A 20,418-nucleotide genomic window follows, 5' to 3' on the forward strand; every position below is an offset into this window, starting at 1 on the left:
TTTCCTCTCGTTAGCATGTTCTCTGTTAAAAGTGAATCAAACCCTAAAGAGCTGTTGTGAGGCACTCATGACATTGCATGGGGGACACACACCCCAGCGAGGCACTAGAATATTTCACCAACATCGGTGAGCTAGGAGCACTCAAGACCATGAATGAAAGCCACACGCACAGGGCAGAAAGAGAGACGGGCTTTGCCCACTGACCAGGAGCAGAAGAGAAGATGGGAGTTTGGCACGGGAAGGAGACTTTATGCCAGCCACTGCTAATGAGCATAGGCAGCTCTGCCAGGAGGTTGCAGAAAGTCAGAAGTGAAGGGAAGAAAACGTGTCATTGAGGGGTTCCCAACCCAAGTCCCTTTCTTACTCAGAAGTGGGCGGGGGCTCAGTAACACTGGAAAAGCTGTTTCCACAACCAGCCAGCCTGGTACCAACATGGACCACCAACTGTCAGGTGGAGGAAGGGAGCTCCACGGGCTGCAAGTGTCATCGGCCACGTCTGTGTTTTGCAGGTGATGAGCAGGGACGACGTTGTGACATGTTTTCTGGGAGGATCCGCTAGGCCGTCCTGTGACCAGGAGCCCAGGAGCAGATAAGGACACAAAGGGCACAAGAAGAGCACCCGTGTATACAAAACAAGAGGGACAGGTGTGGAAGACAGCCACCACACCCGTATGGGTCAACATTCCAATTGAGCACATGGCCGCAGACCTGCCCACCCTTTCGCCCTAGATTAGACTCCTAGAGGAATGGAAGCAGGCTTGAGGATCTGCAGGGAAAGGGGGGGACGACACTGGGACATTAAATGGCACCATAAGCAGTCAATAAGCTGTCAAGGGACAGCTCCCCAAGACTACAACTGGAGAGCCCTGGAAGTCCAGAAAACTCTAGAAGCCAAAGACAGACGGAGAGAAAAGGATGGAGAGGAAGGAGAGGGGCACAGTGCATGCATGGGCTGCAGCATTCTGGAGAACGAGCGAGGACAGACTAACAGTGGCAGGGTCTACAGGAACCCAGACCAAAGGGGAAAGGGCTGGAAGTGGGCTGGACAGTAGCCAGGTGGAGAGACTGGTAAGGCCCTTCCTGATCTCACACTCTCAGAGGATTGAGGCTTCAGTGACAAGGAAACAGGGCAGAGAGCATGCAAGGAGGGTGTTACGAGGCAAAGCTCTAGGTACTTTTCTGAGTACCTAGAGTAAACCCCTTGCACGCGGCCAACACAGGACAGACCCTGGTTCAAACCCCGACATCCTATATGGTTCCCCAAGCCTGCCAGTGTAGGGTACCTATCTGAGACCCACCCATTTCTGGGAGGGGTCTTGGGAACCGCATAATAGGTGTGACCTTACCTGCAAAACCCGGCCCATTCCTGGGAGGGGTCTTGGAATAGGTAGATAAACCCGGAAGCCAGGGGATTAGGGGGCTTTGCCTTTTGGCCCTGCTGGGCTCTCTGAGGAAGATGGCTGAATTATAAGATGCAGGGCTAAGAATGGCCGAATGCTTGAAAGGTTATGAGATAGGCCACACACCTGTGGTGGTCAGGGCATGAATAAAGATGATGCTTCCTAATGCCTGCATGTGAGTGAGTTTTAATTACGCCGATCAACTGGGCCTGGGACCTGCCAGCTAAACGGGGTTGCAGAGCCACGTGGCCTGGAATGGCATCCACCACCATCCAGCCCCATCATTAATTATTTGATACAACAACTGTACCCTACAGCCAGGAGTGACTTCTGAGTTCAGAGCCAGGAATAACTCAGGTGTTGCCGGGTGTGACCCCCCCAAAAAACCCCCAAAAAATACCAAACAAAAAAGAAAGAACCAAGAACCAACACCATGTGAGGAGACCAGGAGGTGACGGGGGAACATACTTTCTCTCTTTGGCCCCTCAAAAACTCCCAAGTCTTTCATAACATCGGAATATGCCTGAAACTTTGGAGTTCTTGACTGACAGTCCCTAGAGAGTAAGCCATTTAAAGGTACCCAGAGGTGACTTGTATTTGTCCTTTAAAAAAGGATTTATATTGGGGCTGGAGAGATAGCATGGAGGTAAGGCATTTGCCTTGTATGCGAAAGGATGGTGATTGAATTCTGCCATCTCATATAGTCCCCTGAGCCTGCCAGGAGTGATTTCTGAGTGTAGAGCCAGAGGAACCCCTGAGTGCCACTGGGTGTGACCTAAAAACCAAAACAAACAAAGGATTTATCCAGGGGCACAGCGATAGCACAGCGGTAGGGCTTTTGCCTTGCACGTGGCAGATCCAGGACAGACCTTGGTTTGACCCCCAGCATCCCATATGGTCCCATATGGTACCCCGAGCCAGGACTGATTTCTGAGTGCAGAGCCAGGAGTAACCCTGAGCATCACAGGGTATGACCTCCAAACGAACCCCCCCCCCAAAAAAAAGGATTTATCCAGATAGGTGAGAATTTACTCCTTGTATGATAAGAAGATTCCAATTCATTCAGAATCTTCCAGAGGTTTTTATTTTAATCCCTCACCTTAGCACCATATAGTGAAGTACTGTAGCATGGCAGTAACTACTACAGCACTGTTCCTTCACTTTCCACTGTGTGGAAGAGAACTTGCAGGGGTCTCAACCTCAATTTACCTGGGGGCCGCAGGAGGCAAAGTCGGGGTGATCCTTGAGAGCAAAGTCAGTAGTAAGCCTTGAACATTAAGGGGTGTGACCCAAACAACTAAAACAAAACAAAACAAAACAAAAAAAGATTCCTCTAGGGCAGGACCACAAAATGTTGTACGGAGGGCCGTTTGTGGCCCACGGGCCACAAGTTTGAAACCCCTGAGTCTTAGAGAAAGCAGGAAGTCTACACAGAACCATTAAGTAACATAGCACTGCAGTGATACCACTATGTATTCCTGCAGCACTACTGGGGTTCTACCACACAATATGGCAGCACCTCTGCTCAGTTTTCCTTCACTTGCCTCTTATCCCTCGCTTGTCTGTCTGTTTGTTTTTGGGGGTGGCGCTCAGGGGTTCCTCCTGGCTCTGCACTCAGAAATCATTCCTGGCCAGCTTGGGGACCGTATGAGATGCTGGGAATCAAACCCGGGTCTGCCCTGGGTACAAGACCAACGCCCTACCGCTGTACTATCTCTCCGGCCCTCACCTCTTATCTCTTAAGTGCAGGAGATCTAAGAGAGAAAGGAGGAGCACTATGAGGTACTGTGAAGTCCTGTAGCTCTGGAGCATGGTACTAAGACGTAACCCAGTACTACACTGACTGTGTCTTTACAAGGCCCACTGACTATAGGGCATCATGCCACTACATACTACTTCAGCAATATTACACAGTACTGCAGTATTGCCATGTAATGGAGCACTGAATGCTGAATGAGCAGGAACTATTCCCTAGTGGGCTGGCACAAGCATGTGTGGACACAGCCAGAGTTAGCCTCAGGAGAGCATTGTGTGGGGAGATTTGGAAGCAGCAAACACTCAAGGTCGGGTACCCCTGAGCCCCCCCCTCCCCAATGCAGGTGATGCAGAGTCAAAGGTGAATGTCTTCTGGGTTTCACCTCTCACTCTAGGTCCAGGCTACTGTGAGGCACTATTTGTCCTCACCTGTCTGTCTGTCCGTCCCCCACTTCTGTCTCTTTTATCTCTGTTCTTCTCCATCTCTTTCTAAAACAGAACACAGATAATTCCCTCTGGTCCAGGCTAACGTGAGGCACTCTGCCCTCACGTGTCTGTCTGTCTGTCTGTCTGTCTGTCTCCCACTTCTGTCTTTTATCTCTGTTCTCTGCCCTCTTTCTCCTCCATCTCTCTCTCTCTAACAGAGCACAGACAATTCCCTCCAAGGCACACAGTGAATGTGCTTTACCTCCCCCCTTTTTAAGTCTGATTATTTCCTCTAGGACTCCGGGTGGCCTGGCCCTGAGGTGAGCTGGAGGAAGGACATTTGAGCTTAGGTGGGGGCAGAGACAGGGGGGTACTATGGAAGCAAGACCAGCTGTACCCCACTTCCACTGTGCTCTGGGCACTGTGACACCTGCAGAGGCCTGGAGTCCCCGAGGAGGCTCAGCTTGAAGCTGACGGTGGCCCGAGGCTTCCTCAGCTTCCTCAGGAAGGCCAGAGCACTGCTCCCTCAACCTCCTCATCTGTTTTCAAAGATAGACAGAGGGCAGCACCCAGGGCTGGGCAGGGCGAAAGCTGGAGACATGGGGAGGGGTGCTACAGGGGTGCCCTGAATGAATGGGGTGCCCAGACCAAGAGGCTAGGCAGGCCAGGGTGGTCGGTCGATCCGAAGCACACAGGTACCACCCTAAAGAAGTGGAGGTTGATGCTTGCAGAAGCCATGCAAGTTAAAGAGGATTGGCGTGAGAGGAGAGTGACCCAGAAAGAAGTGCAGGCTATCCTTGGATGGGTATGCGGTGATCCCTCAACCCGGTTCCACTTTGCTCCTGGAGTGTGCTCAGCTCCAAACTAGCTGCTTCAAACCACTCAGGCTGGGACTGGAGAGATAACACAATGGTAGAGCGTTTGCTTTGCACGCAGCCAATCCAGGACGGACGGTGGGTGGTTCGAATCCTGGCGTTCCACATGGTCCCCCATGCCTGCTAGGAGCGATTTCTGCGTGCAGAGCCAGGAGTAACTCCTGAGCACCACTGGGTGTGACCCCCAAACCAAACCAAACCAAACCAAGAAGCCCACTTAGGATTCCATAGGCTCCTCAGCAGTTGCTCTGAATTGTACCAGGAATGACCCCTGAGTGCAGAACAAGGAGGAAGCCCAAAGCACCACCAGAGATGGCCACAAGCCAACAAAAGCTACGAGGCCTTTTCAGGTGAAATAGCAAGGGTATTCACTGTTGGAACTCGACTTAGCCACCTCCACCGAGCCAGAAGCTCCTGAGCTCACGGTGGCAGGAATCAAGCTCATGTTCATCTCACAGGATTCCTGGCAAGCAGCTGGCAATAGCCCAGGGCTGACTGCAGGAAAGAGGGGGTCAGCCTAGGGCAGAGAGGGGATCAAGACCAAGGGTCTCTTAGCATGGCACAGCCGCTGAGAGGTGGGAAGTGAGGCCATCAGCATATGGCGATATCTCCACAGAGAAGCTGAGCGGAGTATGATGGAGTGAAGAGAAATTAAGGAGGAGGAAACAATTCTTTTGGGGGGCTGGCACTCAGGGCAAGAGGTTAATGGAGGAGCTGGAAAGCAACAGGATCTGGGGTGTCTTGTTTTTCACCGAGGGCAAAGGTCTGAGCGACTTGTCTTCACAGGTGGACAGCGAGATAAGACATGGCTGTAAGGCTGCAGACTGACTGCAGACTCTAAAGTCCCCCACTCGACTAATGTCCTGGCTCAGCCCAGCCTGTGCTCCCTTGGGAAGGGACAGCACCACCTCACTGGGTAGGGACGGGCAAGTATGTCATTTGGTGCCAGGGCAGGGAAAGAAGTTTCAGGAAAGAAAGTCAGTCCTGAAGAATGAAGAGACCAAAGGCACACGCAGAAGCAAGCTGGCTTGGGCCCAGGATGCAGGAGTTTTCAAAGTCAGGAGTGGCTCTCAACAAAACAGAAGCTTCTGCTGTTTGACTTGTGTCTGTCTTGGCCCCAGGTTTCCCATGATCCTCTGCTCGGTCCCAGACCCTTGGCCCTAGGTATGGGCAAGGGGCGTAGCACACTCCACCTATCCCCTCTACAAATTCAACTCAGTCAGGTCCTAATTGTTTGTTGGAGAGAGAGCGGTAGAGACACTGAGAGGCCAGGTTTCAACTGCTGGCTTTGCAGAGGCTTAGTATCTTTTATTTTTTTTTTAAACTTTATTTATTGATTGATTAACTGATTGATTGGCTGTTGTGCCACACCCCGCAGTGCTCAGGGGTTCTGCACTCAGAAATCGCCCTGGCAGGCTGGGGGATCATATGGGTGCCGGGAATCGAACCAGGTCCCTCTCGAATAGGCTGCATGCAAGGCAAACACCCTAAGGGTGTGCTATCTCTCTGGCCCAGAGGCTAAGTATCAGAGTATGCCTCTGTCCATCCTGACAGTCGCATCAAAGATGGTCTTGCCACTGTTGACTTAGAACTTGCTAGAGTGTGGGCCTAGTGATAAAGATCTGTGTCTTTATGACATTTGGTCAACGAACATTTCTTGTGTTTTTTTTGTTGTTGTTGTTTTGTTTTGGGGCCACACCCGGTGATGCTCAGGGGTTACTCCTGGCTGTCTGCTCAGAAATAGCTCCTGGCAGGCACGGGGGACCAGATGGGACACTGAGATTCGAACCAACCACCTTTTTGGTCCTGGCTCGGCTGCTTGCAAGGCAAACGCCGCTGTGCTGTCTCCCCGGGCCCCTAAGGAACATTTCTAGCAGTCCAATCTTACACAGATTTCATTTATCCTGGATTCTGACATTTCAGCATTCTGATATTTCATTTGCTTATTTTGGGACTCCACTTGGCTTGTTTACTCCTGACTCAATACGGAGAGATTACACCTGACAGGACTCAGAGGACCATGTGTGGGGCCAGGGATTGAATCCAGATCAGCTGTGTGTAAAACAACACCCTGCTCGCCGAACTCTCTCCAGCCCCCGGACTTAATTTTTCTAATTCTTTCATACTTCTCTGCTCAGAAAGCTAAATTGCCTGGGGCCAAAGAGATATGACAGTGGATAGGGCACCTGCCTTGCTATGGAGTCCACCTGGGGTTGATCCCTAGCACCACATACAGGCCTCAAAGCCCCAGTGATCCCTGAGTAAGAATGAGAGGAAGCCCTTAGCACCACCAGGTGTGGCCACAAACAAAAGCCACAGTGCCTTCTAGAGTTGGTGAGAGAGCACTGCCAGGTTATAACTTGCAGAACTCCCTTAGCAGTATATCCTCATAACTCCCTTCTAGCCTTCGCCCAGCACAGCCTCCTCACTACACCCCCTTCCTCCCACACTTTCACGTTTTCTTAGTAGTCATAGACAAGAGAAGCAACCTTTTGCTTCTATCATCTCCATGAACCCATTTGTTCTAAAGGATTCCCTTCTGTCTCCAACTCACCTTCTTTCCAGTCCACCTGGGGTTCCACCTCTCCCCCAAATACCTACAGTTTCTCTATCATTCACTTGGAACTTGAGAGCAAAATGCTGTGGGGTCTCCTTTATGGATCAACTGTCACGATCTAATGGCAGGATCCAAGACAGACGAGGAAAGAACAGAGTGCAAATGGGAGTCTCCTCGGGGGCCCACTTGGCGTGAGAAGCCAGAGATGTCAAAAATGACGTGGCTGAAGATGGGACCTGGAGGGCAGGAAGCACGGGCTCTTCCAGGGATGTCGCACAACATCAAGGGCAGGGCCACGGGCATAGCTGGGCTGGGCCTTTAAATCCTGCAGAGAGTGACGTGGAGAGCAAAATACGGCTTCTGAACTGAACTGGGAATGGTGGAGTAATGGTATGATATACTGTCTTAAGTGTTTTCAATTCTCCTGAGTGTTAAGATCATCATTTCCATCTTGGAAGCCTAAATATCCAACATCAGTTCAGCCAGGGGCCAGAAATTGGCTCAGCAGTAAAGCGCTTGTCCCGTACGCACAAAACCTGGCTTCCCTGGCCAGCACCACAAAATACACAAAGACAAAATAAAATAAAATAAAAACAACGTTTCAGCCGTCTCAATAATTCAACCGAAAACCTCTACAACTTTTCTTTCGAGCAAAAAATAGGAAACTGCAATAAAACAAAATTTAGGTCGATGTCTAAAACCAATTTTTCCTGTAAGTCTCGCAAATTTATTCACCTCTCCCCAATTATTCCTACTGTAGCGCTTAGAAAATTTGGCCACGTGTGTTACCTTGATTTATTCGATGTCAACTTTGTGTCTCAAATGGTAATCTTTACAACAAGCTGATTTTTAAAATAAATGTATGACTTCAATATGTATGCAATTTAAGCAAGACCAGCAAGTGAGCGCATAATTAACTCCTGTAGTCTGACCATTGTAAAAGTTTGGGAAAAGTGAAAGAACCCCAATATCTGAAATCCTTATTGCACAATCAATGACATCATGCCATACCAGAAGAGCTCTGTTGTGATAGTTTCGGAGATAATACAGGTGAAAGCAGACTCTGATGCAGGTTGAAGTATTTTTACTGCTGACAGTGTGTGTGTGTGTGTGTATCTGCCAAGTGTTATGTGCATATAAAACATGTCATGTCGCATATATCGACTATATACTACTACCTACCTAACCCAATATTTTGGGTAATATTATTTAAAAGTTACGTCGGCTTTTAAGTTACTCAGGATAAAAAAAATTGGCCAATATAATTAAGTTTCTTTTTCCTTTAAACAGAAACAGTGCCTCCCCCCGCTTTTGATTCTCATTTTGGGTTTTGCTTTTCCTAGTAAGGAGTCGTAGAAAAGAAAAAAAACTCATCCCTCTCCATTTTAAAGAAACCGAAAGCACTGCTTTCTACTATTTAATAAGCTGCAGACTGAACTTCGGATACGAACCCCCTTCCACCTGGTTAGCGTGGAGTGACAGAAACCCCCACACTTGGGATCTGGCAGCTGAGTCCCACATGTGTGAAGTCAACTTTTCAGAAGACAGCTCTGGTTTTTCTACCGCATGACTCGCGGGCACAGAGCATAACAAAGTCCCTGCTAAACAGCTGCAGTCTCGATGCTTATTTTCGAGAAGTGCTTTTGGACGCTGCTGCAAGATGGAAAAGCACAGCAAACGCCTGCACATGCCAGCAGGCTCTGCATACACAGGGTGGCAGCACTGAGAACTAGACACGTGCAGGCAGCAAGAAGCCATGCACTGGCCAGGGCAATGCAGGTGTGCCAGGGTGCCTGAGCTCTGATTAAAAAGACATTTCTTGGACTCAGGAGCCAGGGGGCTTTCATTAAGAAATTCCACGGGTGGAGCACCGAGTTGAGAAAAGCTCTGGCGAGTCAGCCTCTGGCTGGGATCAGCTGCGCTTCTTTGGAAAGAAATTTCAAATACATTTCTTATCCCCATAAACTGAGGATGGGCAGATTCGATCACCACGGCAAACCTGATATTTCAGCAAAGCCACTGTATTTTTTTTTACTGCGTAAATAAACAAACACACACACACACACACACACACACACACACATTCTGATTCAAAGTGCTTCAGAAAGACATCTGATGATTGACATAATTTGGAGAATAAGAATGCTCTAATAAAATAAATTAAATAGTGAAAAACATCTTAATATTAAGGTTACAATGCCCCATCCAAAGAGTAACTTTGAAGGGAAACATCTGTAACACTGCTTTAAAATAAATTAAGATATTGTTGAGTATTATATCATCAATTTTCAAAACATTTTAATACACTAGTACACAAACGGATGTAGACAAAATAACTGTTGAGCCATTGGACACTTATCTTTTTAAACTAAAGTAATCAGAAATCTGATTCCTGAAGGAATTTTGCCCATGTATTAAAAATGTTTTTTCTATTAATCCTGGAAAGACAGATCTTTAGGAATTTCTGAGAAGCCAGATATATATACTACTACTTCACTTTGTTTACAGACTTCCTGGGCATATAAAAATGGAGTCAGGCACAAAAACAATTCTGAATTAAAATTTCTGACATCTCAGCAGGGCATCACGTTATCCAGTCAAATATTTAAGGTCTTCATTCTGTGTTTAGTTAAATCTCATACTTGGTAGCTTAATTTCGTTTTGATTTGGGCAAACAACGATGACAATGTATTTTATGGGCAGTATCTTTTAAAATGTGAGGTGTGCCCAATTAGGGCTAGGAAGAGCTCTTTGCTACCCTTTTCTTTAGCAAAGGAAACAAAGCAAATTACATTAAAAGGTAAACTCAAAACACAGGAAGGACACAGTTAAATCAGTTACATGTTTGCAGGAGGTTAGGACTGCCTATGTTCAAGTCTGTGAAGCAACACAAAATACCACTATTCTTAGAGGTAACCCTATTCATACACTCTCCTTCTTTGAACCAATTTGGACCTTTCTAAGAAAGAATACCAGGACAGCTTCCATCACTCTTGGTCTGACCATACCACTTAATCTACTGTTGTTTTAATGCTAAAACTCTGTACATTTCAATAGTTATTCTCCAATAAAAAACTGCAAATACTGCCAAAAAAATATAACAGGGTAAATTTTTTACTTAATTACTCAAATGGTAACAAATATCTGAAACATATAAAAACATTCTTGTCAGATTAATTAAAAAAATAACCTTAGAAGGGAAAGGAAAGCAAAATCATGTTTAGGATCCAGTCTTTACTCAGATGCCATTCATATTAATTTCTACAATTTTTAATATATTTTATCCAAATTTTAAAGTGACAGACTCTTGCACAAATTGCATATTTCGACAAATTCAGCTTTAATACGAGGGAACTTATTTCTGTTTTGGAGTCAAACAAAGGTATTAAATTTAGGACGTGCAAAAAGTAGGGTAAAATAGGGAAATGCTTATATATATTTTTATGTATATATGTGTATATATATATGTATATATATTTATATAAAACAGTATTCTCAGCCCATTGCTAAAATGAAAAAAAAAAATCCTAAATCCTATTGTAATAGCTCATTTAGGGTATCATGAAACACACAATGAATACTCTAACTGAAGCATTAAGACAATAAAAGAAAGTTATTGAAAAATCTAACAAAATTTAACCGGTATTATTTTAAATTTAAACATTTTAGACACCATAGGCTTCTATGGTATTAATTCTGAAAATTCTCCTGTTCAAGAACCATTCAATAATTATTTTTTAACTAACATATATTAAAGTGCACGAAATTGACAAAAATATTTTCTAATTTTGCCAATTAGCCACAGGAATTTACAAAATTCCTTACTCTCTATTTTCTCTTCAGTTAAACCATCTCTAAAATTCTATCTCAAAATTAAAGTCTCTCCTCTCCAATGGTTAAGATATAAAGTCTTTTTAAAAAGTTAAATGGAAAGCCTCTCAATTTTAGCATTTTATTTGAAAATTAATGTTCACTTAGTCAGAAACTAAAAGATAATGTGCATGTACAATTTCAATTCTGATTTGAGACAGTAGCCCAAATCTAAAATAGATTTCTCACTCTTAAATAAAGCAAAATTCATTCTCATTCTCAAAAAAGCAAAATTCAGCTATGCAATGGCAGGTCATTAGAATCATTCACAATTTGTAAAGAATTTGGTTGCTCTTTTAAAAGTTCCTATAACCTCAAAATACGTCCATATATTTTCTCCAGAATTATTGTACCCTGCAATATTCCCTAATATTTTCCTCAAATTCTTCTCCAGAATCTAGCACTATAATCGAACTGACTGTCCTTTAAGAGAAAAATTGAGAATTAATAAATGGTAAAGAAAATTCCTTTCCTTGTCAGGAAACCTAAAAACATTACCCAAATTAGGAACTTTGTTAATGTTCTTATTTTTATCTTCTGAAAACCTTTTTAACAATATTAGATCTGTAAATTGTCTTTAAAAATCAGTTATTTGGATTATGGTTTTGAAATTTATTTATTTCATTAATTTAATGAAAGCTTTATAACTTTTGATGAAGACTCATAAAAACAATGTTTTATAATTTGTAAGATTTTTCAGATCATTTTACTGGGGCATACATTAAAAACGATCTTTAAAATTTTTTTTTCAAATATTGCAAATAAAATTTCTTCCTTATTTAAACATCAAAAAATCCATATAACCACTACAAATAAAACATACAATTTATTTTAGTTTAATTTAAAACTATAAAGATCTGAAGATGAAACTGAGGGAATCCAGTCTTCAAATGTTAGCATAAAACTCACAATTTTCCTTTAAAATACTCTTAGAAAATCCATTAGTTAGCACTCTCATTTTGGGGAGGAAAATGGATTAATTTTGCTTTGCAGTATGTTATTCTTCTGTTCCCATACATCAAATTGAACGTTACACATGATTATTCTTTTGTTTGGAACTTCTTATCAACCTTGTTTGCCTACATCAGTCTTGGACATCTTAATCCAAACTCACATTTTTTAACATCATTTAAAATTCTTATTTTAAGAAAGGGATCAAGGAGGAACATTGCTTTTGCTTTCAAACACCCTCATATTGCTCGGTTTTCTTTGTTTTTAGATCATAAAAGGCTTTCACTTAAAAAAAAAAAAATGAAGTCAGGGAGACATTTCAAGCAGATTACTTCCCCATTAACCTAGACTGGAACTGCCCAAGCCCACAGGTTTTACCTACACACATACTTCTTAGGTAGTCACCTCGCATTCCCAACATACACTGTGGTTTACCTTTCATCCCACCAGCCTGCAGTAACTCTGTTTATAAGACATCCAGGGACTTTTAAAGACTAACAATTTTAAGGCAGTATCACACCACTTCGCTTTCTTTTTTCTTAAAAAAAAAAAATGAGTTATTATTTCTGTTCCATAAAAATGGGTCTTGTTTTCTAATAAGCAGATTAAGAGCAAGCAAACATTTTTAAACATGAAAACCACAAGCCCCATTCCATACACAAATAAAACCACCAAGGCGCTCTTGTCCCTGTTGGTGCCACCTTGGGAAGAGGACATGGGGACAGGTGTACACTCAGAGAAAACCTAAGTCCTGGGCAGCAGACCAAGAGATTTAAAGGCAAAAAAAAAAAAAAAAAAAAAAAAAATCAAATTCTACCTCTGTGATAACTTCTGCTGGGCTTTCAAACGTGTAACACTTCTCCTAGCCCCCAATGCTAACAGCCATATCCCAGCACTTTCGTCAAGTAATAGTAACACACAATTTCCCTTCATTTCCTCAAATTAAAAAAATATAAAACCTTACAGTTATTAACGAGCTAGAAAAGCTCTCTTGTTGTACATGTAAAGGAGTGACATTGCCCATGTTGGTTGCAGGCACTGCTGTCCAAATTCGGCATTGAAATACATTTAGGAAGTTAAAATCAGTCACTTCCAAAGTGGTTTCACACATAAAATAAAAAAGAATTCCCATGCAGGAATTCTAAAATATTGCCTAACTTTACATTCAACATCCCCTGCCCTCTTCCTTTAACTTATTAGTAAATACTTTTCCAAGGTTACCTAAGCACTTCCTAATTGGTTAAATATGCTGCCCACATTAATTCCTGTTAAAATTAAAGAAATTCAAGATTCACTTTTGTTTTCTGCAATGACTGATACACTCCCCAAGTATTCAATGTTTGATGGAAGGTTCTTAAAAAAATAGCTCGAAAAACACCAATTCATACCAATTTATAGCTCTTTTTACCTTTAACATATTTACTAGCCTGGATTTTGTTGATCAGATTCAGTTGTTCCCTCTGCTTCTGAAACTCTTCCCTGACTCAAAGAACTTAACTAAAGAAACTAAGATATTAGCAACATAAAGAGGGAAAAAAATGTCTTTTTATTTGAAATTCTGAAATTACATCAAAAAGAACAATTATTCCAGGCAATGTTAGGGAAGTTATTTAGTATTTTTGTTTTGGGGGGTATGTGTGTGAATAGGTCATTTTTTTCACACATTTAAATTTTTCCAAGTAATAGGATTTTAAATTTTAAAAATGTCAAAATATTCTCAGAAGAAAATAATATTTTGATTACACAGGTCAAGAGACTAATGCTTACTGAAACAAAACTTCAAAGATAGATACAGATATATATATATAGATATAAATATGTAAATATATATGTGCCTCAGTAACTTGGCATTTCAAATGTCAAAGACAGCAGCATTACATTTAACTTCGCAAAAAATCATTTAATTCTTAAAAAGGATATTTTTCACAATGCCAAACCGAAACATATCCAGCAACAACCAAGATCATCGTTAGAAGAAAGGATTAAAGACCCCAACTCTGTATGATATGAAAACGTAAAGGAGAAGCCTTATGTTTTAAAAAAATCTATTATAACAGCAAATTCACTTAATTATCTACAATGTGTCTGTTTATGAAAATATTTTGTTTATAATAAGTACAGAAATGTTGAATTTTATCAGTATTAATCCACTCTTAGAAATCATCTTCCACAGTAATACAACTCCTTACAGAAATTTTAATAACAAAATCAGGCATATATCATCTTCCACAGTAATATAACTCCTTACAGAATTTTGAATAGCAAAATTAGACGTATAAATTCCAAATAAAGATCAATTTCTAGGAGGTTTCCCTAATTTTTAGTGAAATAAATTCTTGATTCATTCTACTACATTAGATTATTTCTGAAAATTGGTATAACTTCAGTAGCTCCAGAAAAAGAGGTGATGGCAGGTAATATATCTAAGGCATTAAAAGAGCTCAGTAAACAATTCAAATCAGAGACCATGCTATGTTCTATCCTATTATAGATGATATACTTGGGCATTTTCTAATGCAGACAAGCAGCTGACTCTATAAACCCCAAACATAAAAGGGTTTAAACCACAAACACGACCAAGGAAAAAGTGATGATATTGTATCAATTTTACTTAAGGAAGTAACACATTCATTCCTTCTTGAAGTCTGATGACAAAAGCATCATAGCTTCAAGTGCCTCAACAACTGAATAATAGTTTAACCTAGCCAGAAGCAGTGTCGTTTCTCCACTTTTCCAGAAATTGAATTTATTGACATTAGTATTTTGGCTCGTCACGTGACACCTGTCCAAGATCAAAAAGCACTGTTTCCTTTAAACACACTACACAATTCTAACTACTTAATCATCAATGGAACTATCTCCAGCCGAAATACAATATGAAGTTTGTGTAAAAAAAAAAAAAAAAAAAAAAGATAACTTTTCTCTAATTTTTACATACCCAAAAAAGAATAAGCAAGAAAAACGTCAAAGGCTTTCTAGCACTCTGCAACCTCTGCTGAGACCCTATTTTGGGAAGCAGGGAAGTTCTTTCCTCTATCACTTCCCAATCACTTTGATTTAATAGTGGTTCCTGGGATTAAATTTTTAATGAGTTCTTAGAAAGCTATAATTGCTTCCAAAATAAGAAACCACAAGCCGATGTACTGAAGCAGGTGCTGATGTCATTGGGCTCTGAGGGCATTTGGAGACAGATATGAGCTCGGTTATAAGACAAGTTAACTAACATACAATGGACTTCACAATAATAATCTGCCCGGGAAAAGTTTCCCATACAAAGCAGTGTCAGATCTCAACTCAAATGTCCATTCACTTCTATACATCATAAAAACTTATGAAAGACAAAAAGGCATTTCAGAACCTCCACGTACCTGTGGAAGATGGAACACAAGTTGTCTTTTTTTATGCAACATTAACCTGAAGCCCCAATAGAATCCAGCTACCGACTTCCATTTTTTCAAAGTTCTTTTGGTCAATGCTGTGAAAACCTCAACCATGCTACTCTACAGAAATTTATAGGCTGCAAGTGACACAAACTGTCCCCACAAGAGGCGAACTGAGAAGTCTCGGGCTAGTCAAAAATCTTGACAGTTCAGAGGAGCACTGCTGAAGATGTGCAGGGCGATGGGGTTTGACACCTGGGTCCCAGTCAGCTTTTCCAGACAGCGTGTGCTCTCCCATCCCCACCCACCTTGCCAGACGTGCCCGCTTCATACAATGGGAAAAAGCATCTCCCAAACTCTGCCTGGCTTTGCAGCCCACCAAAACCCCAATGGACTTGAAGCCAAGCTGAACTGAAGGTATTTCACAGCCTTTACAAAATGGCTGTAAGAAGCCCATTATGTGGGCACACACACCCCTGTCTTTGATCTTCCACTTTAGTAATGCTGCAACACACACACACACACACACACATACACAGAGACACACACAGACACACACACACACACACACACACACACACCTTCAGCCTCCTTTTTCCATTTTCCACAATGCCTTCCAACTTCCAAAACTCTCCTTTCTATAGCAAAGCAGGGGGATAATGTGAAAAGTTCAGCTTTGGGGCACAAAAGAACACTTGGGGACACACTGCCCAGGGCTGCCGCCAATCCCTTCCATCTTCTGCAGACCTGGTGCTGCTTGCTGCTGCTGCCTCCCTGCCCTGCATCCCACCTTCCCCAAGGTGCCAAGGAGGGCTGGGGATGGAGGGGGCGCTGGCAGAAGAGGGTGCTGCTAATGCTAATAATGCTAGTGCCACAGCCACAGCCACCACCCCCCATGCCCTGCCCTGGGGGCAGCACCTGGGCTGCGCGCTGCCCAGGGGATGCTCGCTGCCAGGGCTCCAGGGAGGGGACAGGTCAGCAGCTGGCCCTGGACTGGGGGCTCCAGTCCCGCGTGGAGCACCGCCTGGAGGTCGGATGGGTGGGTGCGCGGTGCACACCCACAGGTGAGGCAGACGGTGCCCGGGACGGGCCTGGGGACCCCCAGCAGGAGGTGCAGTGTGCGGGGGGCGAGGAAGGGAGCCACCCTGCAGCGCCCACTTGCGCCCTGGGTGCGCGAGGCGAGGCGAGGCGAGGCGGGCGGAGGGTCGGTGGCTGCAAAGGCCAGCAGCAGAGAGAGAGCGGGTGGCCGCGTGCAGAAAATGGCATCGCGGCTCCCCCGGCCAGGCGCAGCGCAGCCCCGCGGACCGCTCGGGAGGAGCCGAGCTCCGCGGATCTATCTGTGTGTCCGTGTGTCCGTCTCCCGCTCGCCCTGTCCCCTCCCGCTCGGCCCGCTGCCCCCCTGCGCGCTGGCCGCCCCCCCGGCTGGACGCGCTGCCCAGGCGGCGCGTGCACCGCCACGCAGGGTGGGCAACGCTGCAAAACAGTTTTGTGTGCGTTTTTTTTTTCGGATTTTTTGGAGCATTTTTGGGAGTGCCCTCCCCGAAGTTTTTTTTTTTTTTTTTTAGGGGGAAAAAAAAAGCCAAAAAAAATGAGAGTAAACCCCGAGGAAGTCGCTTGAGGGGTGGGTCCCGCGCGAAATGCCCCCGACACGCGGGGGGACCCTCCGGGGGCCTGCCGGGCGGCGCGGGGGTCCGGCGCCGCGATTTTCGGGGAATTTCTGCGCGCATTTTCTCCCCTCGCGGGTGCTGTGCCCGACTCTCCCTCCATTTTGGTTGTTTATGATACTGACAACAGCTGTCCCCGCGCCGCCCCGAGGCCGCCCCGACCCCGCCGCGGGGACCCCCCGCCGCCCCCCGCGCGATCGGCGCCCCGCAGGGCCGGCCCGACCCCGCCCGGGCCCCGCGCAGACCCCCCGGGCCCCCCCCGGGCGCGCTCGGGGGGCTCCGGCCCCGGGCTCGGGGCGGGGGGTCCCCGCGGCCCCCAGCCTCCGCACTCGGGCCCCCGACGTCGCCCGCAGCGCGCCGTGGAAAGTGCGGGCCGTTTGCGCGCGGGGGCGAATTTAGAGGAATTTTTTTCGGGATTATTTTCGGGGGATTTTTTTTTCCTTTTTTTTTGTTTTTTCCTTTGGGACGCCCATGTCTTCTTCCTCCCTCGCCGAAGTCGAGCAGATGCGGCGGCTGTCACAGTATTCCCGGGGGCGAGGGAGCCGCGGGCCGGCCGGGGGCAGGAGCAGGCGCGGGACGAGCGGGGGACCCCGTCTGCCAACTTCGCGGGTCGCCCCCCCGAGGGGCTGCCTGGAAATCCAACGCCACTTCGAGCCTTTTCTTATCTATTTTTTCCCCACCGGCTGCTCGACGCCTCCGGGCTTCCTCGCCCCCGGCCCCGGCCCCCTGCCCCGGGGCGCACAGGGCAAGCGGGGGGCTCCCACCCTCCTCCCCGGGACCCTCTCGCCACTCGCCCACTTTTTCATTTATTTTTTTGGGAATATTTTTCCCACAGGCGGCTTCACCTTCGGCTCCTTCTCCTCCACACCCCGAAAAGCCCCCATGCCAGGGCCACCCCGGCTCTGCGCGCATGGTGCAAGTGGGGGCTCCAAGCCCTCTCTGGACCCCCTCTTAGGGCTTTGGTGATTTTACTTTTATTTTTTTTCTATTATTTTTTTCCCACAGGCTGCCTTCCAGCTCCAGGCTCCTTTCCTCCACCCCAAACCCCCGATGCCAGAGCCGCCCAGATCTGGACGCAGGAGTCCAGCGAGAGGCGGCAAACGCCCCTCTGGAGCCCCGCCCAGGGCCTGGGGGTCCATCACTTGATTTTATTTCGCTTTTCTATTTTTCCAGATTTTTTTGAAATTTTTTCTTTTTCTTCTCTGGCGGGCCCCCTCCGAGAGCCGCGGGGCAGGCAGCGAAAACTTTTGCTGCTTCTCTCCTGCTCCCTGCCCCGCTGGCCCTCGCCCCGGGGGCTCCGGCCGGCGTCCCCGTCCCCGGTCCTCTCCGCAGCAGCGTCCCGGTCGATTTAAAGGACCCCCCTCGTGGGCTCGGAGGCTCCGCAGCCCCTCCGCCGCGGCCCCCGGGGGAAGCCCCAGTGCCCCCAACTCACCTGGGCGCAGGCTTCAGCATCTCGCCACCCAGCCCGTCCGCCGCCCCGGGGAGCCGCCCCGGCCGCCGCTTCGGATCCTTTTCCCCCTCCCAGCTCGGGCTGGACGCGGCGGGCCTGGAAATTGCTGCCTGACGCCTCTTTCCAGCAGCCAATTGTAGTGGATGCGCTGCCCCTGCAGCCGACCCTTGCTGCCGCCGCCGCCGCCGCCGGCCCCGCCCCGGGCCCGCCCCCCGCGCCGCGCCGGCCAATCGGCGCCGCCGCCGCCGAAGCGGGCCGGGCTACTGGCTCGCCGGCGCCGCCCTTCAAGCCCGACTCGGGCCGCGGCGGGGGCGGGGCGAGGGCGGGGGCCGCGCCGCGGAGACCGACGCCCACTCGCCCCGCAGGGTTTTCCTCGCGCCGGCTGTGGGGCGTGGCCGGGTCGGCCCGCCCCCCTCGCTCATAGCCCCGCCCGGCCGTCCATCAGGAGCGGCGCGCGCTGATTGGCAGAGCCGCCTCCGGGGCGTGGAGCCAGCAGGCTCGGCTGCGCGCTATATAAGCTCCTGCTCTGCGTGACCCACTGACGTGTTTGGAGCTGGGAGAGCGGGTCGCCTGCGCCGGGGCGGCCGCCCGAGGTGAGTTGCTTTTCTCCCCGTCGGCGTGAACCGAGGGGCAGAAGGGAAACGGGGGGACAGGACACCCCGGGGCTGCCGCTGCTGCGTGTGGCCCTGGACTCCCGGCGTCCTTCAGGCCCGGTCACGGACACGGAGGTGTGAGCGCGCACTTCCTGCCGCCTCCTGTCGGGCTCCTGTCAGACTTCGGGGTGACCCCGAGCTGGGCGCCCCGACTTTTCTTCGGCAGCCTTCGGAGCGTCGCCGGCCGGCCTTGTCTCCACGCCAGCCGCCGCGCCCCGGACGCCCGATCGCCGCCTCCAGAGCCGCCTGCTGCCCCCGGGAAGGAAGCTCGGCCACGAGACGTCGCCGCCGTGCTGGGGGGGCGCAGCGCCCCCGGGCCCCCGCCCTGCAGATTGCACGATGGGGGCCCCCAAGAGTCGGGGGCCCCGTTCTGCCCTGCAGACTTCCGGCCCTGCCCCCGTCGGAGCCCGTGCGTTCGCTGGCTCGGAGCTCCGGGACTGGTGACCCCGGCCGGAAGACCCGAGCCCCCCCCGAGGTCGTGGAAGCGCGCCCCGCCGGCTGAGGTCCTAGCTCTCGGCTTGAGAAGAAGTCTCTGCCTAAGTCTCTGTCTCTGAGCACAGTGCCGGGCCCGGGCGCAAAGCTGTCACCCCCGCCGGGTGTCTGGGGGCAGCGTTGCTCCTCGGAACAGTCGCTTTGCAGAGCAGGAGAGAAGCAGCAGCCAGCCAGCCCGGAGGTGGACGACCTCGTGCCTCGCCCCCCGCCCCAAATGGGCGGCTTCGGGAGCTGGGTGTGCGCCCAGATGAGGTCTGTGCGCGAAATGGAGGACGGAGGGATTGCTGACTGGGATCCTGGAGGTGACAAGCCTCCTCCGGACAGACTACACTGTTTCCAGCTCTTTGCAAAAGAAACTATTGTTCGAACCCAGACATCCCCCCCCCCCCCAGCCCTCCCGCACTGGATGCATTGGCGCGCTCTGGAGTGAAGCTACTGTGGGTCGGATTCCGGTTCCTGAACGTGCATTCTGTCTTGCAACACGGTTGATTCTCGCGGGTGGTGCTGTGTGCAGACAAGGAAGGTAGAAACTTCCCTACGAGAAGGATGGCCACTGCCTGTTTTGGCTGAACGACGCAGCTCTTTGTGGAGGAGCCCTGGATGTGTCTGATTACATTCTTTGCGGGGGTTTCCTGTCTCTAGAGGAAAAGATGATTGAGCTGCAACTGGAGTCTAGACGAAATGCTAAATTGACCTCTTAGGTTTTCATTTTACTTCCCGGCGGATGCTTTGGGGCCAAACCTGGCACAGGCCAGCGTTTCTTCCTGCCTCTTGCACTTCGGGATCATTCCTGGTGGTGCTTGGGGGAAACCAGTGTGGTGCCAGGGATGGAACCTCAGTCAGCTGTGTGCTAGGCTAGCACCCTACTCTCTCTCTGTGCTTGCTCTCTGTCTGGTCCCTAAACTTAGCTTGCTTTTGTTGGGGACGACACCGAGCAGTGCCCAG

The 20,418-nt window shown here is 48.0% G+C and overlaps 2 protein-coding genes across 2 annotated transcripts in view; both read right to left on the reverse strand.

Moving 5' to 3' along the window:
• Positions 1 to 18,427, reverse strand: part of PLAG1 (PLAG1 zinc finger) — a 44,174-nt gene extending 25,747 nt beyond the window's left edge. The window contains exon 1 of the mRNA XM_049781916.1: positions 18,311 to 18,427. The gene's annotated coding sequence lies outside the window, so the exon portion shown is untranslated. The remainder of the gene's footprint in view (positions 1 to 18,310) is intronic.
• Positions 1 to 20,418, reverse strand: part of LOC126020452 (epidermal retinol dehydrogenase 2-like) — a 185,798-nt gene that overhangs the window by 78,764 nt on the left and 86,616 nt on the right. The gene's annotated exons all lie outside the window — the stretch shown is intronic.

The sequence above is a fragment of the Suncus etruscus genome, chromosome 10 (assembly GCF_024139225.1).
Source record: "Suncus etruscus isolate mSunEtr1 chromosome 10, mSunEtr1.pri.cur, whole genome shotgun sequence".
NCBI lineage: Eukaryota > Metazoa > Chordata > Mammalia > Eulipotyphla > Soricidae > Suncus > Suncus etruscus.